Genomic DNA, 23,474 nt, shown 5'->3' with positions numbered 1-23,474 from the left:
CTATTATATTAACACAGGGTTTATATTGAAGATCGGTGAGAAATAACACAAAGGTGTGTATGATCCAAGATCTGGTTGACTTTGAAGTAGAACTTTAGATATGGTATGGAAAGAAAAAGAAAAAAAAAGCAGCTCCAAAAGGAAATGGAGGTTATTGCTATAAACTGAAAGCTAACACTACAAATGTTAAGTCACTTTTCTAAGGTTCTGTAATTATTCTGTGCTGCACATCCTTCTGCCATCCTATCCATGGGAAGAATAAGGATATAGTAAGAATATACATGCATTAAGCAATTCAGATTTGAATATTTCTTCCAACACTGGATTTTGTTTTTTTTATTTTGTAAGGCCAATTTGTTGACTCAGTTTCCTCAGTAAAACAGGATGTTATCTATCCTCATGATTGTATTGGTATTAAACTAATAATATTTTAAATTACCTAATTCAAAGCTAGGTACATAATCAGATTTCCATGATGATAAGTTATCTTTCCTGAGACTTAGATATTTTGCTAAGTTTTTTCATAATATCCTAAACTTTGTTTTAGACCTTTGGCTTTTCCACAAAAGCATTCATTTACTCATTCATGCATTTATTTCAGTCTCATTAATATACAATAAATGGCATCTCACTTTAATAGGGCCCAGTAATAGAAGCATTTATGATAGAAAGGGAAGAAATAATTTATTGTCGTAGGTGTTACTTTTGATCATTTTTCCCCTCAAATTGGATATTGAAATTAGAAAACTTTAAAATACTGAAAGTTTTTTTTTTAATTTTTTTTTTTTTTTTTTTTATTTAGGATAGTCACAGAGAGAGAGAGAGGCAGAGACATAGGCAGAGGGAGAAGCAGGCTCCATGCACCAAGAGCCCGATGTGGGATTCGATCCCGGGTCTGCCAGGATCGCGCCCTGGGCCAAAGGCAGGCGCTAAACTGCTGCGCCACCCAGGGATCCCCAAAATACTGAAAGTTTTAAAAGTAGGGTACATGCTATTTATCTTTGAATCTTTAGCACTTACTATACTTAGTTCTCAGTTAAAAAACGAAACAAAACAAAAAATAAAAAATAAAAAACAAAACACAAAACTTTTAAATAAATGAATGACTGAATGAATGAAATAATAGTTTGGTTGTCTGCCTTGAACGATTAGATTTAATAGGACTGGATAAACCAGAGTAGGAAAGAAAAAGAAAAAGAGAGTTGAGAACCGCTAACTTATTTGTATTCATTATCTTGTTTTTTTAAGTAAATGAACTTAATATCATGTAACACTGAGATTGAAGATGATATATGAAACAAGTATGATCATGTTAAGGTTATGGGTTTGTTCACAATGTCTGTTCAAGTCAAATAAAACTTGATTCTTGGTTATTTTAAAACTCAAAGTCATTCAGACAACCTGCTCTTCTGGTACTAATGTGGGCAAGAAGCTCTTCTTACTGACCCACCACATTAGATATTGCCCATGTCAAAGACAAAAGGTACAGCACAGACTTGATGTTGGGATATCACTAGCTAATCAGACTAGAGATACTCCAGCTTGATTGCTCAGGTACATGGTGGTGCATTCCTTTTCTTTTTTTTACCTAGTTCTTGATTGCAGACCAAACACCTTCCCAGTTAATCCATATTTTTCTGGTGGATCTACAGGAAAAAATCAAAACAGGATATACTGATCTTAATTCCTTTTTAAAGATACTTGTTTAAAAATCATACCAGAGCCTAAATTTGAATCCTCAGTTTAAAAAATCATTCAAAGTGCAAGTTTTAGTATATCCAAACCTATTTTATGATGCAGCCTCAGCTCATGTGGTAGTAGAGAGAGTGGCAGTTTCAAAGGGCCCAGTGCCCTTTAGCCTGTGGTCCTCATGGGGAGAGAGATCATCATTACAAAGGGCATTAAGGTATTAATTGTTTGGTCACAAGTAGCCTCAGTTGTTCTACTATTTGGCGATATAGTTCTCATATGATGCAAGTTTAGAGATGCTGGCTCTAAGGGGTCCTGAAGAAAATGTTTTAGATTTTGACTTGAGAGCCAAAGGCCATGTCTTAAGCAGGTGTCTGGGTGAGCACTATATTCTTTTCCATTGTTTAAATATACTTATAACTTCTCAAATAATTTCTCAAGGCCAGAGCTCTATGGAAAACAAGATACACATAATCTCCATATTGGCATGTCTTACAAATATCTGAAATTTAATTTCTCCAAAATTGAGCTCTGTTTTCTAAATCTAGCATTATACCTGCCCCTCTCTCCATGTTCCTCAGGCCAGCAAATGGCCTCTCTATGCATACTCTTGTGTAGGCCAAATGCCTGGATATTGGAGATGGGTGAGGAAGAGGAGTTGTCAAGGATGAATGCCAATCAGTACAGGTTGTCAATTTTATCTACAAAATATATCTCTTTCATTTGATCCTTCTCCATTTCCCTTTTTACACACTTCTCATCTGGCCTCTACAAGGTCTTTCTTACTAATATCTCTGGTCCCTTTTTCGCCTTCAGATTAACAATATCTCCAATCTATTTTGCCATATTGGTATGTCCAAAGCTAAATCACATCATGCCACTTATATAGTTAGATTCTTTCACCTAGTTCTTATTGCTCTTATCTTAGGGTCCAAATCCCTAACTAGACATGGAAGATAGAAAGAAGAGAAAAAGGAATGGAAGGAGGGAGAGCAGGAGAAAGGGCTTACATGATTTTGACCTTAGTGACCAAAACAATCCCATCTTCTGTTCATCTCACTTGTGCTCATGTTGTTTAAGCCACATTCGTTTTATCTAATTTCTTCTGGGCTTTCAATTACATTGTTTTCTAGATTTAGAATAATACTTTGTTTCTCTTCTCTCCAACTGGATTACTTTTATACCCTCAGAATACTTAGTTTCCTTAGAAAGAACAACTTGCCTTCCCAAATCTTATTCCTTTACATGACATCAGAGTACCACGTCTACTTTTCATTAATAGTACTTATCACAATGATATTTTATATCAAATACACGATTATTTGCTTATGTTTGTTTCTCACACAAGATTGTAATCTATGAGGACAGGGACATTGTATGTTTACCTTACTTTCTTCCAGATTTTACTGATGCCTCATGCACAGGAGACTCTGAATACATATGATCATTGCCTTGTTTATAGTAAAGATAGCAGTGACAGAGTGAGGGGGGAGAGAAGGGATATTGGAGAAAGGTGGTCAAAAGGCACACACACGCACAAAAAAAAGGCACAAACTTCCAGGTAGGAAATCAGTAAGTACTAGGGACGTAATGTATAACATGACTATAGCCAACACCACTGTATGATACATAGAAAATTGTTAGGAGCGTAAATCTGAAAAGTTCTCATTGCAAGGAGAATATACTTTTCTTCTTTTAAAATTTCTTTTCTTTTCATTGTATCTCTATGAGAAGACAAATGTTTGCTAAACCTACTGTGGTAATCATTTCACAAACTTATACAATGATGCGATGTCAATTATTTCCCAATAAAACAGGAAAAAATAAGCAGGATTTTCTTGTAAAGAAAAAGAAAAGATGCCAGTACATGGAGTCACAGTGATTGGCCGCAATGAGGTGAAAAACCACACTTAAAAATAAAGATGGTAAAAGTGGCAGGGGAGAGAATCCCAAACCCAAGCTTATTTTTCTATCTATAAGCCAAGAGATAGATATCAAATGCTGGTATCCTTTATTATGCAGCAAAGTTCCTCAAACAATTACTAGGGAATGATTCAACATGCTACAGAAGTTTACACTCTAAAGATGGATTAAGCAAAGATTATCCCTTAAAAAATCTAAATGCCAAAATAATGTGCAACATATTATATTTTGTAACTGTGCTCCTCAAACTCTGGTCTCTATACCACCTGAATCAGGATCACCTGCAGTGCTTGATAAAATATAGATCGCAAACTTATTTGATGGGACTCTCAAGGAGAGGGAGCAAATACATTTTTTAGAGGAAGTAACACAAATGATTCTTATGTTTCAGTGCTTGAGAAAAGAGTAATTGTTTGCAATAGTTGAGGACTGACCAATTAGAAAACGTCTATGTAACCAATATGTAACTATTAGTTAATGAAAACTTGAATACTCACTACTTATCCACAAACAAATGGAATTGACGTCGACTGACAAAAAAGAAAGTTACTGAAGCTCCTTTAGAGAATGCTATCATGCCATAAGTGGGAGTACTGTGGTAGAAAAGAAATGATAAAATATTGATGGACTATTGACTGGAGGTGGCAGAGGAAGGTAAAAGCAAATTATCTGAAAGCACAGAGAAAGTGCCTGTCTCCGTGTCATGGAAAAGAGATTCAATATTAATAACATTAATGAATGATCAACTCAAATGCCTTTTCCTCTTTACCATATCAGAATTATATTCATTTCAGTTTCAGAGAGACGATAGTTTTTTTCCCCCCTTTCATCATTATATTTTCTAGAAAGCAAGAAAAGTGCACTTTAGCAGGCAATTTATGTTTTTTTTTTCTTTCAAGTTTTATTTATTTATTCATGAGAGACACACACACACAGAGAGGCAGAGACATAGGCAGAGGGAGAGGCAGGCTCCCTGTGGGAAGCCCGATGTGGGACTTGATCCCGAGACTCCAGGATCACACCTTGAGCCAAAGGCAGGTGCCTAATCTCTGAGACACCCAGGCATCCTGGCAACTTTAAATATAGATCTTGTGATCCTTAAAGGCTGTGGTACTGTGGCTACTCTCATGAAACAGTCCAACACTTGAGTTGTTTCAGAGTTCTCTTGGTTTAGATTTAAATTCCAAATCAGTAACAAGTTTCAACTGTCCAAATATTGCTCAAGATAGAATATGTTGGTAACATTTAAACATTTCCATTTTAGGCTCCTGCCCTTAGTAGGTGAGTTGCTGGAGAAATTTACCCTGCAATAAAAATTGGTGGCTTGACAAATTTATGGTTTCTGACTTAAGGGAGAATCCTAGATTGATCAACAAATTACTTTCATGACTTTCCACCTCAAAAAATAAGAATAAGAGCATTATGTACAATAGCCAAATTAAGGAAACAGTCCAAGTGTCCATTGACTGATGAATGGATAAAGAAGTGGGAGATATAAACTTTTTTTTTATCCATTCTTTTGGAATGGAATTATTACTCAGCCATAAAAAAAGAATGAAATTTTGCCATTTGCAAATGACATGAATGCAACTAGAGTGTTATGCTAAGTGAAGAAGTCAGAGAAATACAAATACCATATGATTTCACTTGTATGTGGAATTTAAGAAATAAAACAAGCAAAGGAGAAAAAAAAGAGAGAAAGAGAGAGAGAGAGAGAGAGAGAGAGAAACCAAGAAATAGACGCTTAACTACAGACAACAAATTTATGGTTACTGGAGGGGAGATGGGTGGGGGATGGATAAAACAGGTGATTGGAATGAAGGAGGGGCACTTGGTGCAAGGGACACCTGGTGTTCTATGGAAGTGTTGAACCACTATATTGTATCTGTGAAACTAATATTACGCTGTGTGTTAATCAATTGGAATTTAAATAAAAAACTTAAATAATAGCTGTCCACACACATATTTTAACTCGGACCAGGTGCAGCATGCTGGTCTTAACTGGAGAGACTTGACAGGATGATAATTACAGAACAGTGGGCTTTGTCAGCGCCTCGTTCCAACAAATAATACTAATTGAGGAGTCAAAAATTTGGAAGCAGCACTTTCCTAGTTTTCGTTGAATCTTCCCTTTAGAACCACCATCTGCTTTCCTAGGCTGTAGATAAAATTTAAACTAAAATCTTTCTAAGTCGTGACCCTCAAACACTATTTTTGATACAACAGATATTTTTAAGACAACTTTTCTATGAATACCGGGGCTCCTGATTTCCAAGTTTCTGAAAAGGACCTGAGGTAAAACAGATGTCTTGACTATTTTAGAGGATCTTTTTGAATGTTTTTTTTTTTTTTTTTTTTTTTTTTTACTCTCTGTTTGAATATTGGTAAAAGGATAAACAATAAATTGACATAAAAAAAAAAAAAAAAAGAAAAGAAAGAAAATCAGGCAGCCTGGGTGGCTCAGCGGTTTAGAGCCACCTTCAGTCCAGGGCATGATCCTGGAGACCCAAGATCAAATCCCACATCGGGCTCCCTGCATGGAGCCTGCTTCTCCCTCTGCCTGTGTCTCTGCCTCTCTCTCTCTCTCTCTCTCTCTCTGTGTGACTCTCATGAATAAATAATCTTTTTTAAAAATAAGAAAATAAATACAAGATATATCAGAAAATAAACAAAAAAGATGTGTAGTCATGCCCACAATATTATTTGTGAAAGCTCTTTTATCCACTTCCTGTAACCCAAAGAATTTCTATTTTTCTTTCAAGATCAGGCTCAAATATTATGTGTTCAATTAAATTTATCTTATCTTGATTATCCTAATCTTCTCCCTCCTTTAAAGTCATAGTTGAACTTTTTATGTATGTGTGTTCATAACATGTTCTACATGTTTCTACTTATACTTTAACTTGATATCTTTAAGTGAGAGCACATAATCTTTCTTACTAGTCTTTGAGATCTCAAGATCGGGAGTATTTTATGAGTCACGTTTCTGTTTTCATGGCCTTATGTTGTGAAACCCAGATGGTTCAGTATTTGGCTGTGTATCTTGCTGGAATAGGGATTAGGTAAATGTTCCAAACATACATGAAATATTAATACAAGTGCACCAGGGCATGTTTAAGTAGCATTATAATTGTAAAGAAAATAAAATTGGGTGAGGCTAAATAATTATAGAGACAGTTTGACTACCTAATTATGTTTATACCTTGCTCTCCTTTCTCCTATAATTTTCTGATTGAAAATATTCTGATATCCATGCTGAGGTTATAATAAAGGAGTGCTATATCTGTTTCATCAGGCAAATTTCTGGTATATCTTTGAATTGAATATTAACAAAATAGAAAAAAATATTATTTGGTGGGTAATTATCCCCTAAAGTTCATTTCATAAAATAGCGCAAGATGCCTGGTCAATGCAAATCTTCTTATAATTTCATTACAGAAGAATTTGAAATAAATTTATAAAGTAAATTGACATTTTCATCATTAATTTGAATTATGTTTCGCATTATCTTTTTTAGAGGTTAATTGTGAAAATAGTGAAATTGTAATAATGATTTGCATGAAAATTTCACTAGCAAAAAATATAGGTCAAAAGATGTAGGGCAGGATGTCCAGTGTTTAAAGCTCAAAGATTGTGATTTACTTATTACAATATTATAAGCCAAAACCCAGGATAATATCAATGATTTTTAAGAAGCAAATTTACATTCTAGATTATCCACTATGTATTTACTACTTGAAGTTACTACCATGAGAAAAAGAGAATAAGAAAAAAAAAATGAAGTGACGAGCATACTGCATTTGACAACAAATCACATTAGATATGTTAAAGATATACCTATATAATTTTACCTAATTTATGATATTTATATGATAAATTCTTTAATATATGTCCATGACACACAAACACACACACATAAATGCTTATACACACATTAGGTAAATATAGAGAGACTCAACAACTTAATAGCATATTTCATTAACTTTGGTTATATACACTACCTAATTATTCATAAAAAATGATCTCTTACTTCAGTTACAAAATGTTAGGATTTTATTAAGTTACAAATGCATATAGTTTTTATCCAATCTTATTCATTATTTTAGCATAAAGAAAGTTGACTCTTATCTCTTTGATAATTTTCTTTGCCTTTCTCTGAATTGTTTCAAGAAATAACTCCTATTCAGTTCTTCAGTTTCACACCTTTTCTCCCTTGATAAAATACTAATTCTACTAAGTTGAGTTTCCTGATATAGATAATTTTCTTGTCCAGGACTTGAGTCCATCTTAGTTTTACCAACGCTGATACAATGGTATTACCTACAAACAAATGTCACAGAATGAAAGAATAATATTTTTAAAGGAAAAGTAGAAAAAAAGGGAAATGATAACTATGGAAAGCATGTCTAGAGTAGAATCACAGCTGTCACTGGACAAAAGGAAAACATATTTTACTTGATTCATGGATGAATGGGAACCAGAGTAGAGTGGCATAATCATCATAATCATAATATTTCATGAGAAATAAATTGGGAACTCCTTTTTAGACAACTGATTCAGAGACAGACCAGGGAAGGGGATTAGTATTCATATAGAATATTTGATCAAGGTCTGGATTACTTTGTGTAATGGAAGAAAAATAACAATTGGCCGGAGATTTTAATGAGGGGAGAGAGTACATTGTACTAGTGCATGTGCATTACCAAATAATACATCTTTATTGCCTTGGCCATAGGCCAGTCACTCTATGATTCTGAATCCATGCTAAATTTGGTGTTTAGAAAACTCTTGATACAGATTTTTGAATATAACTTAGGAATATGACAAAGAAGAATGTGTTTGGAAGCACACATTGGAAAGATATTTTCCAAGCACTGGAGAAAAATAATTTCAGCAGAACACATTGTGAAATTATACTGAAGGAATTTTGGGCATATCAATAAAGGTATAAAACTATCAAACTACTCTAGGCAATTTTTAGGCTGTGTTTATTTTCTATATTCATAGCATTCTAACAGACTTTTCCTAATTTCTGCCTCCCCATATTACCTTTGTCATTTTTTAAAAATAATAATTACCAATATGGAGGTATTTTCTTACCAATATAACTCAAGCATGTAAAAGACTACTCAGGATAAGATAGTTGCTTTATAAATATTGTTCAACACATGAATAGTTTTTACAATACCTTATACAGTAGAATTATATCTGTTAAAATATAAAGTATTTCTTGCTTCTTGTCACCATAGAAAATCTTTGCTTGGATAAAAAAGCAGGACCCATCTATTTGCTGTCTACAAGAGACTCATTTTAGACAGAAGGACACCTACAGCCTGAAAATAAAAGGTTGGAGAACCATTTACCATTCGAATGGTCCTCAAAAGAAAGCAGGGGTAGCCATCCTTATATCAGATAAACTAAAATTTACCCCAAAGACTGTAGTGAGAGATGAAGAGGGACACTATATCATACTTAAAGGATCTATTCAACAAGAGGACTTAACAATCCTCAATATATATGCTCCAAATGTGGGAGCTGCCAAATATATAAATCAATTATTAACCAAAGTGAAGAAATACTTAGATAATAATACACTTATACTTGGTGACTTCAATCTAGCTCTTTCTATACTCGATAGGTCTTCTAAGCAAAACATCTCCAAAGAAACGAGAGCTTTAAATGATACACTGGACCAGATGGATTTCACAGATATCTACAGAACTTTACATCCAAACTCAACTGAATACACATTCTTCTCAAGCGCACATGGAACTTTCTCCAGAATAGACCACATATTGGGTCACAAATCGGGTCTGAACCGATACCAAAAGATTGGGATTGTCCCCTGCATATTCTCGGACCATAATGCCTTGAAATTAGAACTAAATCACAACAAGAAGTTTGGAAGGACCTCAAACACATGGAGGTTAAGGACCATCCTGCTAAAAGATAAAAGGGTCAACCAGGAAATTAAGGAAGAATTAAAAAGATTCATGGAAACTAATGAGAATGAAGATACAACCGTTCAAAATCTTTGGGATGCAGCAAAAGCAGTCCTAAGGGGGAAATACATCGCAATACAAGCATCCATTCAAAAACTGGAAAGAACTCAAATACAAAAGCTAACCTTACACATAAAGGAGCTAGAGAAAAAACAGCAAATAGATCCTACACCCAAGAGAAGAAGGGAGCTAATAAAGATTCGAGCAGAACTCAACGAAATCGAGACCAGAAGAACTGTGGAACAGATCAACAGAACCAGGAGTTGGTTCTTTGAAAGAATTAATAAGATAGATAAACCATTAGCCAGCCTTATTAAAAAGAAGAGAGAGAAGACTCAAATTAATAAAATCATGAATGAGAAAGGAGAGATCACTACCAACACCAAGGAAATACAAACGATTTTAAAAACCTATTATGAACAGCTATACGCCAATAAATTAGGCAATCTAGAAGAAATGGACGCATTCCTGGAAAGCCACAAACTACCAAAACTGGAACAGGAAGAAATAGAAAACCTGAACAGGCCAATAACCAGGGAGGAAATTGAAGCAGTCATCAAAAACCTCCCAAGACACAAGAGTCCAGGGCCAGATGGCTTCCCAGGAGAATTTTATCAAACGTTTAAAGAAGAAATCATACCTATTCTCCTAAAGCTGTTTGGAAAGATAGAAAGAGATGGAGTACTTCCAAATTCGTTCTATGAAGCCAGCATCACCTTAATTCCAAAGCCAGACAAAGACCCCGCCAAAAAGGAGAATTACAGACCAATATCCCTGATGAACATGGATGCAAAAATTCTCAACAAGATACTGGCCAATAGGATCCAACAGTACATTAAGAAAATTATTCACCATGACCAAGTAGGATTTATCCCTGGGACACAAGGCTGGTTCAACACCCGTAAAACAATCAATGTGATTCATCATATCAGCAAGAGAAAAACCAAGAACCATATGATCCTCTCATTGGATGCAGAGAAAGCATTTGACAAAATACAGCATCCATTCCTGATCAAAACTCTTCAGAGTGTAGGGATAGAGGGAACATTCCTCGACATCTTAAAAGCCATCTATGAAAAGCCCACAGCAAATATCATTCTCAATGGGGAAGCACTGGGAGCCTTTCCCCTAAGATCAGGAACAAGACAGGGATGTCCACTCTCACCACTGCTATTCAACATAGTACTGGAAGTCCTAGCCTCAGCAATCAGACAACAAAAAGACATTAAAGGCATTCAAATTGGCAAAGAAGAAGTCAAACTCTCCCTCTTCGCCGATGACATGATACTCTACATAGAAAACCCAAAAGTCTCCACCCCAAGATTGCTAGAACTCATACAGCAATTCGGTAGCGTGGCAGGATACAAAATCAATGCCCAGAAGTCAGTGGCATTTCTATACACTAACAATGAGACTGAAGAAAGAGAAATTAAGGAGTCAATCCCATTTACAATTGCACCCAAAAGCATAAGATACCTAGGAATAAACCTCACCAAAGATGTAAAGGATCTATACCCTCAAAACTATAGAACACTTCTGAAAGAAATTGAGGAAGACACAAAGAGATGGAAAAATATTCCATGCTCATGGATTGGCAGAATTAATATTGTGAAAATGTCAATGTTACCCAGGGCAATATACACGTTTAATGCAATCCCTATCAAAATACCATGGACTTTCTTCAGAGAGTTAGAACGAATTATTTTAAGATTTGTGTGGAATCAGAAAAGACCCCGAATAGCCAGGGGAATTTTAAAAAAGAAAACCATATCTGGGGGCATCACAATGCCAGATTTCAGGTTGTACTACAAAGCTGTGGTCATCAAGACAGTGTGGTACTGGCACAAAAACAGACACATAGATCAGTGGAACAGAATAGAGAATCCAGAAGTGGACCCTGAACTTTATGGGCAACTAATATTCGATAAAGGAGGAAAGACTATCCATTGGAAGAAAGACAGTCTCTTCAATAAATGGTGCTGGGAAAATTGGACATCCACATGCAGAAGAATGAAACTAGACCACTCTCTTTCACCATACACAAAGATAAACTCAAAATGGATGAAAGATCTAAATGTGAGACAAGATTCCATCAAAATCCTAGAGAAGAACACAGGCAACACCCTTTTTGAACTCGGCCACAGTAACTTCTTGCAAGATACATCCACGAAGGCAAAAGAAACAAAAGCAAAAATGAACTATTGGGACTTCATCAAGATAAGAAGCTTTTGCACAGCAAAGGATACAGTCAACAAAACTCAAAGACAACCTACAGAATGGGAGAAGATATTTGCAAATGACATATCAGATAAAGGGCTAGTTTCCAAGATCTATAAAGAACTTATTAAACTCAACACCAAAGAAACAAACAATCCAATCATGAAATGGGCAAAAGACATGAACAGAAATCTCACAGAAGAAGACATAGACATGGCCAACATGCACATGAGAAAATGCTCTGCATCACTTGCCATCAGGGAAATACAAATCAAAACCACAATGAGATACCACCTCACACCAGTGAGAATGGGAAAAATTAACAAGGCAGGAAACAACAAATGTTGGAGAGGATGCGGAGAAAAGGGAACCCTCTTACACTGTTGGTGGGAATGTGAACTGGTGCAGCCACTGTGGAAAACTGTGTGGAGGTTCCTCAAACAGTTAAAAATATACCTGCCCTACGACCCAGCAATTGCACTGTTGGGGATTTACCCCAAAGATACAAATGCAATGAAACGCTGGGACACCTGCACCCCGATGTTTCTAGCAGCAATGGCCACGATTGCCAAACTGTGGAAGGAGCCTCGGTGTCCAACGAAAGATGAATGGATAAAGAAGATGTGGTTTATGTATACAATGGAATATTACTCAGCTATTAGAAATGACAAATACCCACCATTTGCTTCAACGTGGATGGAACTGGAGGGTATTATGCTGAGTGAAGTAAGTCAGTCGGAGAAGGACAAACATTATATGTTCTCATTCATTTGGGGAATATAAATAATAGTGAAAGGGAAAATAAGGGAAGGGAGAAGAAATGTGTGGGAAATATCAGAAAGGGAGACAGAACATAAAGACTGCTAACTCTGGGAAACGAACTAGGGGTGGTAGAAGGGGAGGAGGGCGGGGGTTGGGAGTGAATGGGTGACGGGCACTGGGTGTTATTCTGTATGTTAGTAAATTGAACACCAATAAAAAAAAAATTAAAAAAAAAAAAAAAAACCTAAACAAAAAAAAAAAAAAAAAAAAAAAAAGAGAAAATCTTTGCTGACACACTTGAGCCCATCATAAAAAAATATTCTAAATTGCATCTTAATGAAGCAAAGGAATAAATGAAGAGCAATTCAATTGTCTCTTAAATTTATACATTTCATGTTAATAACAGATATTCTTTTATTTCATCAGGGATGTGTTGTAGTTAGTATTTAAGCAAGGGACCCTCAATCTATTATGGGCCTTGCTTCCTACATAGCCTAATGCAAATCTTATTCCTTTAAGTGAGTCATCCTAAAATGCCTGGATTTCTCAAGTAGTTGCCTCCCTCAGAGGAGAAGATGACTGAGGAAAACAAACACAATGTACACAACATTGAGGAATCAAACCACCAGGAGCATCTAAGGAAGATCAGTGCACTCTTTTGTTACAAAATATTAAGAAACCTCAAGATCACAGGATATACAAGAAAACAAAGAAAAGAAAGAAATTAATGCCAGAGGAAAACAGATAATTTTTAAAAAGCATAATTCAAAAAATAAATAAAATTCTTACTCTGTGAAAGCTCAATTTCCAGAGTATATAACAAAATGGACAATGTAAAGGTTTAGTAGTTACCCACCATTCATTATTTCAGTCATTCAGTTTAAATGAGTTAATAGTTAAGGAAATAAGATTTCTTAAACATATAATGGAAACACTCATTATATCTTTGATCTTTATTAGTTTTATTACATTAATAAGTACAACTAACAACTTCTTTTAAAAATCTTTTTAATGCTATATATAGAAAGATATACTTCATGTTACTTTTTTAAAAATTTTTTTAAATTTTTATTTATTTATGATAGTCACAGAGAGAGAGAAAGAGAGAGAGGCAGAGATAACAGGCAGAGGGAGAAGCAGGCTCCATGCACCGGGAGCCCGATGTGGGACTTGATCCCAGGTCTCCAGGATCGTGCCCTGGGCCAAAGGCAGGTGCCAAACCGCTGCACCACCCAGGGATCCCTACTTCATGTTACTTTAAAAGAGATTTGCTAGAGTTGAAATATTCAATGTTGATTAAAGTAGTCAGCATCAGTGCATCAAGGAGTTGACTTAGTAATCAAAAAGGCGTTTAGAAGTTAAGAAATCATAGCAATGAATATAAGTTCTCCTTAAGAACAGGTATAAAAATGATGCTTATGTAAGAATATGGGCAAAAATAAGAAGTCATGAATACTATGCAATAACGGATATTGGCCAGTATTTTGGTGTAGCAAGTATTTATTCTTGATTTATGACAATTGGCAACTAATTCATTTTGACTCTACTCTGTCTAATAGGCAATGTCTATTTTCTTTTTCAAACTTACTTTCCATAATTCAATAATAGTCAACAAATTCAATATTAATTATCCATGATATGCAATAGAGAAGAAAGAGTGTGATGTGATATTAGGAAATGTAGAGTCTAGTGTTTGATACGTAAATGAATTACGACATTTTTGCACAACACCTAATACCTCATTAATGGCTAAATTCAGAGTGTTATTAGAAGTACTAGGAAGAGCCTTTCTCCTTTCTTAAGGAGTAACAGCTAAACCTAAGATGATTTCTCAGTAGGGATTAGATGTTATCTAGTTTAGGATCTGTTTCCTGGGGGCAGGAGCACATATTCAAGGAAGTACCTGGAAAGAGGAAGAGATGAGTTGAAAATGACAAATTTAGACAAATGCATTTAGACAAATTTCATGCAGGAACATAAAATGTTTCTCAGGTTGTTATGAAAGGGAGAGGGAGAGGGAAGAACTAAAAGCTGGATGTACTGAGGTAAGGAAGAAACGAAAGGTCACAGAAGGATTTTCTATGTCATATCCGTTTTATAGCAGTTCCAGTCAGCAGTTTGCCCTGAGGGAAGCTGAGAGCCTATTCAATAATTTTTAAAGACACAATCATACTTAAACAATATTTAAAAATATAATGTGGATATATAATCAACAAACTTGGGAGAGAAACTACACTTAAAGGATTACCAGTTATAAGACTCTTAACATAAATCAAATGAGAGATACTATCAGGTAGACCAAAGATAATAGTAGTAAGATGGGAAACAAAAACAAAGACAAAATCCAAACCCAAAATTTTGAGGAATATCAAAGAAAAAAAAATCGATGGGCTCTAATGTTTGATTTAGTACAAGGTGAGGGTAGAGGTGGTAGAGGCGACTGGATAACAAATTAATTCTTAAATATCTGCACTGGAAAAACTGATCACCCGAGCAAAGAGGAGGGGCACAAAGTTCACCACATATGGAGACTAAACATGGTCCCAGGCAGAGGAGGACATGACAAGGCAGCTGTAGTAAGGAGCCCTACCTGGATCATCTGGTCCTCAGGAGCATGAGCTAAACAAATACTGTTACATGTGGCTGAGTTTTGTTGGAGTTTGTTATACAGGGATAACTAACTGATACAAATATTTGGGAGATTTTTTTCCCATATTAAAACAAAATGCCACATAAAAATGGCAAGGTCTTGAGTTTTTACGTTTTCTCACTGAAAACAAGGGAAGTCTGGTGTTTAGACAGAATGTCTCTGTCTAATATTCTCTAATGTAGAAAATTTAAAAGTTCCCTCTTGAGTGTTATCTTAATCCTACCTAACTCAATATTCCTGTCACATACTCAACTATGGGAGTTGTGTAAGTGGGTCAAGTGAAAGGGAAATAAAAAACAAAATAGTACTATGTTTAGACACTTAGCATCTATCCAATTATATAAAAGGGGAATATTGAATGAAATCACCCGGAATCTCTCAAAATCACATGAATAAGTCTATAAACCTTGTGGAGTCCCTTGGGATACCATACTTTGAGACTTATTATGCAAAGTGACAAAAACATATTTTTACAAAAAAAAAAAAACAAGACAAAAAACAAGTCTAAATTTACACCATGTTGCTACTTTTCTTTTTCCTCATAAAAACCCATATGAAATGTATTGATATGGATTCAAGCACAGTAATTGTCAGCAAATAATAATTGCATATTTGAGAATACCGAGAGAGAGAGAGAGAGAGAGAGAAGGAAAGAGAGAGAGAGGGAGACAGAGAGAGAGAGAGGTCACATCAAGGTAAAATGTGTGAAAATATTACATTAAACAAGAAGTAAAAAATAAGTAATGGAAAAATATAAATGTCAAGGATAAAAGTGAGTAGTGCCATTGTTATATGTTTAGTTTATTGTAGAGAGATAATGCATTTTAAACTGTACATGATATATAATTGGAGCTGGAATAGTTATGTAATTAAGATGGCTTGCTGCCTTCTATTATAATCCCCACCCACTAGAGAGATGACAGATGGGTAATTTTAAGCTTTTAGCTGCAGAGAGGGAATGGGCTTATTGCTTCATCTGTCAGGTAAGGCATTTTGCAGTCATCTTCAACTTCATTAAAGCTTCCCCATCTTAGAAGAAATACATTTCAATATGGAAAATAGGTTGTTTGGGGATATTTATGCTTCACCTCTCTCATTGCTTCAGCTGTCCTATGTCAAATTTGTACTCAGAACTCTTCTACAAAGTCAATGATAAATTTGGCACTAGTCCTGCAACCCACAGAAACAAGATAATTAGGCCTGGAACTTCAATCCACTTTCCATATCTAAACATTTTCTTTTCTTCCAGGCTGACCCTAAACAAAATACAAATTAATGTTTTCACCCTCTTTCTCCTTTCATTAACTGACAATAAAATTTCTCTTCTAATATTATATCATTTACTGGTTGACTGTACTACAAGTTTAGGACTAGTACACTGGGCACTGAATGCATTTATAATGTTGTGGTCCCAGTTTTCAGAGCATGCCAATTTTACTCAAATTAAATTTAAAGCATAATTAACTATACTAACTATATAACTATGTCATAAAGCATAATTAACTATAAGGCACCACAACTTATTTTAAATTTCTTTATACTGGAAAGCACTTCAGCATTTTATACTGAAAAAATGACAGGTGATTTAAATACTTTTTAAAGGGTGAGCCATGTCCTATGGATATGAAAATAATAAATGGTAGAAGAATATTTCAGAACTAGAGGAAGGAAACTCCTATAATTATCACATGCCAAGAAATCTATTTATTCAATTAACAAATTGAATAAAGTATATGAGAAGCCTAAGATAGTTTGTTTCTTTGTTTAAGAGGAATTAGTTATGGACTATGCTTACAGTCATTATTTGTAATTAAAGCAGGTGAGGGAATCTGGTGAGAACAGTTTTATGTATATTTAAATATAGTAAGCGCATTATGTAAATTCTGTCAGCAAACAGTCTCTATGAGAAGTTTTCAGATGTGCTTGTTATTTAATGTACCACAATTTTTTTAATTCACCAAATGATAGTAAAATGATCTAGAGTTTATGTCTTAATTTTTAAGTACCATAGCATATCAATAAATTCCTATTTTTTTCCTCAGATCTAAGATATAGTATCTTGTTAAGCTAATCATGAAAACAGGAAGACATTCACTAAGTTAAGAAGTGTCCTGTAACTCAAATCATGACCACCAAAAATGATAAAAAAACGTTTTTTCAATTTTTTAAAAAGATTTTATTTACTCATTTTAGAGAGAGAGAGAACATGCAAGCAGGGGTGGGGGGGCAGAGGGAAAGGGAGAAAGACTCTAAAGCTGACTGCAATGAGTGCAGAGCCAGATGTGGGGCTTGATCCCACAACCAGAAGATCATGATTTGAGCCAAAACCGAGAGTCAGATGCTTAACCGACTTAGCCACCCAGGCTCCCCATAAAAATTGTTTTTAAGTTTCATAAATCAAGTAATTTATATTTCTACATATATTAGCTACTCAACTGGTTAAACTCAATTGTACAAGTGTGTGAATTGGGGGATGTCTAGAACAGTACCCAATAAACACTATTTCTAGCATTCATAGTTTGGGATATGTAACAGCCAATTTGTTTCTTTCCCTCAGCTAATACAACACATTTCCATTTAATTAAAGCCTCAAATATTGCTTGATTTCACATTAGAATTGTGATGTTCGCTAAATGAATAAATGGATTTGCTGGCATCTAAACATAACAATATATTGCACGCTGAGTTTCCTATTGGCAAAAATCCCTGGAATTTCAAGACATTCATTCATATACTTAAATGTAAATTGCTGATTTAAATAGAGTAAAAATGAAACGGACCAACAGTCTTGTTCCACTTTTTTTTCATTTAAATAAGATATAACATGAGTTTCCAAGTTCTAATTGCCATTATGGCATATTCCCTAGGAAAACAACATAGGCCTACGCAAAACCAAAGCTGGAGTTTTTACATTTTAGAAAAGTTATTGTAAAGTCATATTTTTAGTTTTTGGAGTTTTTAATCTGTACTTAACATTACAACTATTATATTTGAATACATGTGTGCCAGAAATGGAATACTCACTAAAAATTATTTATGTTTGTTTTCTATTATACTCACATTTGTAGGCTGATTTTAAATTTATTATTATACTATGAATCTAGCAAACCTAACATTTTTAAAAAAGAGAAAATGCTTGGCCTAGTTATGAATAAAGAAAAGTAAAAATAACAAGCAGTGAGCAACATATTTAACCATAAAACAGAAGAAAATTGCTTCTTCTCTCAAATGAATTAGAAAACAGGAATGTTATCATGCGTTACGGGATCCAACCCAGGTAGGCTCCATGCTCTGCTCTGAAAGTAGAGATGAAACTAACGACATGATAGCATTTTCCTGAATTTAATTTGGTAAACTTAATTTTAGTAACAATTGATGAAAAATATTATGTAAATTAATTATTCTGCAATCTGGGACGCCTGGGTGGTTCAGTGGTTAGCACCTGCCTTCAGCTCAGAGCATGATCCTGGAGTCCAGGGATCGAGTCCCACTCGGGGTCCCTATATGGAGCCTGCTTCTCCCTCTGCCTGTGTCTCTGCCTCTCTCTCTCTCTCTCTGTGTCTCTCATGAATAAATAAATAAAACCTTTAAAAAATATTCTTCAATCCTTCACATGAAAAGTAAAAAGAATCAAAACAAAACTTTTCATTAACTTAAACTAGGAATAGACTAACCAGATCGCATAGGCATCAGAGGATATGGGTTAAATGCAGCATAGTTTGAAACAAGAGAAAGGAGTTGAGGACACTGACATCAGGTTTATCTGCTGTACTTACAGCACGGTATGGTAAAGAATGAAGGGAGGTGGTTTCAAAGGATCAAAACTTTCATTCATTATGGAGGAGGAATACAGGAAGTGCAGTCAGAATGTAGAAAGAATACAGAACAAGAAAACTATAAACCTATTTTATCTACCAACCATACCAAATTTTAGAAATAGCAATGGTTCATGTAAAAATGAGAAAAAAAGTTTTAAAAGCCATATGTATTTATTTACATATAAATACAAATATATAGGTTATTGAAAGTTTAGAGTAAATATTTCTATACATTATATACTTTACATATTTATACTTATACAGTAAATGTATACCAAATATATATAATATAGATACATTTACTCTGTAATTATATGTGTTACACACACACACATACATATGCACACATATTTTATTTTCTCTAACTTGGTATCTTCATCAGAAAAACATCAAAAGGGATGCCTGGGTGGCTCAGCAGTTGAGCGTCTGCCTTTAGCTCAGAGCGTGATCCTGGTCCTGGGATTGAGTCCCACATTGGGCTCCCTGCATAGAGCCTACTTCTCCCTCTGTCTGTGTTTCTGCCTCTGTGTGCCTCTCATGAATAAATAAATCTTAAAAAAAAATAATTCTGTCCTGTGATCTTTATTTAAAAAAAAGAGAAGCATCAAAAGATTATTAAGGCTCAGACATGAAGGGGAAAAATACACACTGAATTATAAACAAATAGTCCAGAATCAGCCTAACCATAAACAATGAAATAAATTCATGTAGAAAAATTGTACAATCCCCAGTACAAGGATTTTCTCCAATAACGAAGGCCATATCTTTATAATCTTGTGAACCATTAGTAGCACAGGAATTGAAACAAACAGAAACAGGTTGGAAAAACACTTCAAAAATCAGATACCCATAGCTGTTAATCTATATTTATCCTTCTCCTCTGAGAAGGAGATTAATAACAAATGTTCTTTTGTAATTCTCCAAAGAGACCACCAAATGACATCCTGAGAAAACAATTCCACCTACAGTGGTTTTTGCTGCCTGATGGCACAAATTGGCCAAGTAAATAGCAAATTCCTCAGACCCAGAACAAAATTCAAATGACCAGTGCTTTCACATTTCTACCAAAGAAGAAAAACTCTAAGGACATAAAAGAAAAGGGATATATTTTTTAAATATAAATTCATTTAAATCAGAAAAGAGTAAAATTCAATATGATTGATTATCATGCAAGAAAACTAAACAAGACACAAATTATGAAATATAAGAGAAGTTGAAAATGAGATAAATTGAAGAAGTGTGAAAAAATGAATTTAAGGAAAAAATGACATTGCATAACTTAAAACTAAGTAAGTGAAAGAAAATAATCACAATTGAACTGTTTTTATTTCAAGTAATCATCATGGAGGAAAGTTCAAAATATTGTGGTCCATTAAGAAACAATAGAAGATAACAGATTGACTAGCTAGCCAATGGGGATGTCACAAAAAATCCTGTCTAGCCATGTCAGAGGATTTTACATGGGATGAAGCTATCCCACCGAAAACAACTATGACATCTGTATAATATGTAGGAATGCCTGATTAAAGGAATTTCTGAGAAATCAATAGATGGAACATTTGAGAGACTGATACTGAAAAGATAATGAAATCACAAGAAAGTGAACATCACCTTACCATTGTATTTTGCCTGAGGCCACTGATCAACTGCTAAGTGGTAATATAGTTCTTGGCAGCCACACTGGGCAGGGGCCGAAGACTGGATTAGTCAAAGTGGCTAGGAATGGAGGGGAAAGTCTGAAGAAAAGAGAAAATCATGAGAGTGTTCACAAAAATCTATAATCTTCCTTTGAAGAAACTGCTGCAAAAGCAAGAGAGGCTAAAAAAACTGAAATTTTAGCAGATATTCACTGCTAAAGGAGCTAAGAAGTTAGAATTTAATGGCAATGTGGAGTGGTTGTGGTAAATACCGTAGGTTTTTATTTTATTTTTTTTGAAGATTTTATTTATTTATTTGAGAGAGAAAGTGACCACAAGCAGGGGTGAGGGGCCGAGGGAGAGGGAGAAGCAGACTCCCCGCTGAACAGGAAGCCAGATGCAGCACTTGACTCCAGACCCCTGAAATCATGACCTGAGCCCAAGGCAGCCACTTAACTAACTAAGCCTCCCAGAAGCCTTCAAAAAAAAAGTTTACAGATTTTCAAAGAGAAATCATGGAAGCCAAAGGCTAATGGAATAAAATCTCTAAAATACTGAAAAATGCTGGATGCCAGGGTGGCTCGGTTGCTTGAACCACATGTGCTTGCTTTTGACTTGGGGGGTGGTCTCATGTGTTACGGGATCCAACCCAGGTAGGCTCCATGCTCTGCTCAGAGTCTGCTTGGGATCTTTCCCTCTTCCTCTCCCTTCCTCTCTGTGCCTCTCCCAGGTTCATTGTCTCCCCATCTCCTTCTGTCTCAAATAAATAAATAAACCTTTAAAAAATGCTGAAGGATTTTTTTTGATGCCAGCTCAGAATGCTATAACAGATATAGCATTTGATGCCAACTCAGAATGCTATAACAGAATGCTATAACCTTCAAAATAATGGTGAAATAAAGATATTTTTAGACAGACGAAAAAAAGGGAGTTCAGAACCAACAGATCTGCACATAAAGAAGAAAAATAATATGTGACTGGAAATAAAACAAGTGTTGACAAGGTAAATAATGACACACAGCCATCATTTAAATGACTGTTAAAATGACATTATTATAATACTGGCTTCAAAATACATGCAGAGATTACATATATGAAAATAATAGCAGAAAAGATGGGTGCAGGGTATAACATTTAAATATATGTAAGGTTTTCTCATATTTATAAAAATGGTAAAAATACTATTTTTAAAAAATTGTCAAGTATTTGGTAAACAATACACTTAAAAATGACCCAAATTTAAATATAAGGAATCATTATGGAAATTAGAAAAATATTGATCTAAAAGTTAATGAAAATAGGACTTTCAAAATGTATAAATTGCAACTAAAGCCAGAATTAAAGAGATTGGCACATCTAAATGCATGTATTAAAAAAATCAGTGATCTAAGCTTTCATGTCTTACGACTAGAAATAATAACAAAAAAGTAAAGCCAATGACTAGACAGAAGAAGTAAATAAAATTCAGTGAGATAGCCAACTACAAAGGGTTGGGTAAGAGTCAATACATTTCTCTGAAGTAGCTTATAATCAATTAAAAATCTTTAAGAAAACTCTTAATTGAAACATAAGCTGTATCTACTTGGAATAACCTTTATAATGGAAATAAATTTTCTGAAGAAAACACAATTTTAAATGAAAAAAGTGTAAACTTGAAAAACATTGTTCTATTTGGTCAATTATTTAAAATTTAAGAGAAAAGTGGATCATGGGCTCTTGGGACAGTAAAATGCTCATGCTGCTGCATCTAAGGAGTTGGGTGGGGATAAGGAGGGCTGGTCCTCTTGACCATGCCTACCCCACAGCATAAGGTTAGAACATATGAGAAACACACTGGCAGCCTGGCCCTCCCGAGAGAGAGAGTCACTTCATACTGGGTTCCAGGAAGACAGATCCTGCACCTGCCTGGAGTTGAGCATACTGGGTACAGAGCTTTAGTAACAAGGAGCTGAGGGAGTGGGTGGGATAAGGTAGCAGGTTGTAATTCAAATACCACAGACTGTTGCTATTCTTACCAACAAGTAGCAGATTTTCTTAAGTGAAGATTTCTCCATTTGCTGTATGCCCTTACGACAGATTCCAGAGACTATAAATATTTTTTAAAAAATAATTTTCACAGTTAAAACAGTGTTGCTCAGGAGAGGATCCACTGAACTCCTTACCTGCCCAGAAGCCACCCACTATAATATATTCCTAAAACTCCATTGTGACACTTGAGTAAAACTACTGGAAACAGGAAAAACAATGAGCAAAATAGAAAAGTCAAATTAGATTCAACAGTATGAGTTTTAATGTGATAATGATATTTCAAATTGGTGAAAAGTTTATTAAAAATTGTTTTTGGTAACTTATTAAAAAAATTCTAGTTTTTCTTATGTTTACTAACATAAGTTCCAGATTAGAATCTTTGCCCCAGTATTTTAAGTCACTGTCACTACTGGATTAAAAAGAAAACTAAATTGTTATATTGTGATATTCTTTAATATTTCACCTTCTTTTGTCTGTTGATTCAGTAAAAGTCTTTAAGGTTCCAGGCTAAGGCAGAGTCTTCAGAGAGAAGGAGTCTGGGTTCTAGATGCCTGCATGGAGCAGAGTGCTCCAGACAATTTACAATGATAATAATGTGAGTAATATTGCTATATTATGTAAGTAACACAGAAAGGCAGACAATTTATTATTCATTCTAAAGCAACAGTGATATTCAGCATCCATAGGCAGCAGCTACAATGCCCATGATTAAGTGACCTCACAGGTGTAGCTTTGGCTACAATGCTGA

The 23,474-nt window shown here is 34.9% G+C and overlaps 1 long non-coding RNA gene across 1 annotated transcript in view; it reads right to left on the bottom strand.

Annotated features, from left to right (window-relative positions):
- Nucleotides 1-1,273: 1,273 nt before the first annotated feature.
- The window catches only part of LOC144302246 (uncharacterized), a 200,871-nt gene continuing 178,670 nt past the window's right edge, over nucleotides 1,274-23,474 (bottom strand). Inside the window, exon 5 of the long non-coding RNA XR_013369080.1 lies at nucleotides 1,274-1,646. This is a non-coding gene — a long non-coding RNA (uncharacterized LOC144302246). The remainder of the gene's footprint in view (nucleotides 1,647-23,474) is intronic.

This window comes from Canis aureus, chromosome 31 (assembly GCF_053574225.1).
Source record: "Canis aureus isolate CA01 chromosome 31, VMU_Caureus_v.1.0, whole genome shotgun sequence".
NCBI classification, from domain to species: domain Eukaryota; kingdom Metazoa; phylum Chordata; class Mammalia; order Carnivora; family Canidae; genus Canis; species Canis aureus.
Note: the sequence above shows the minus strand (reverse complement) of the source record. Positions and strands in the feature narration are given on the sequence as shown.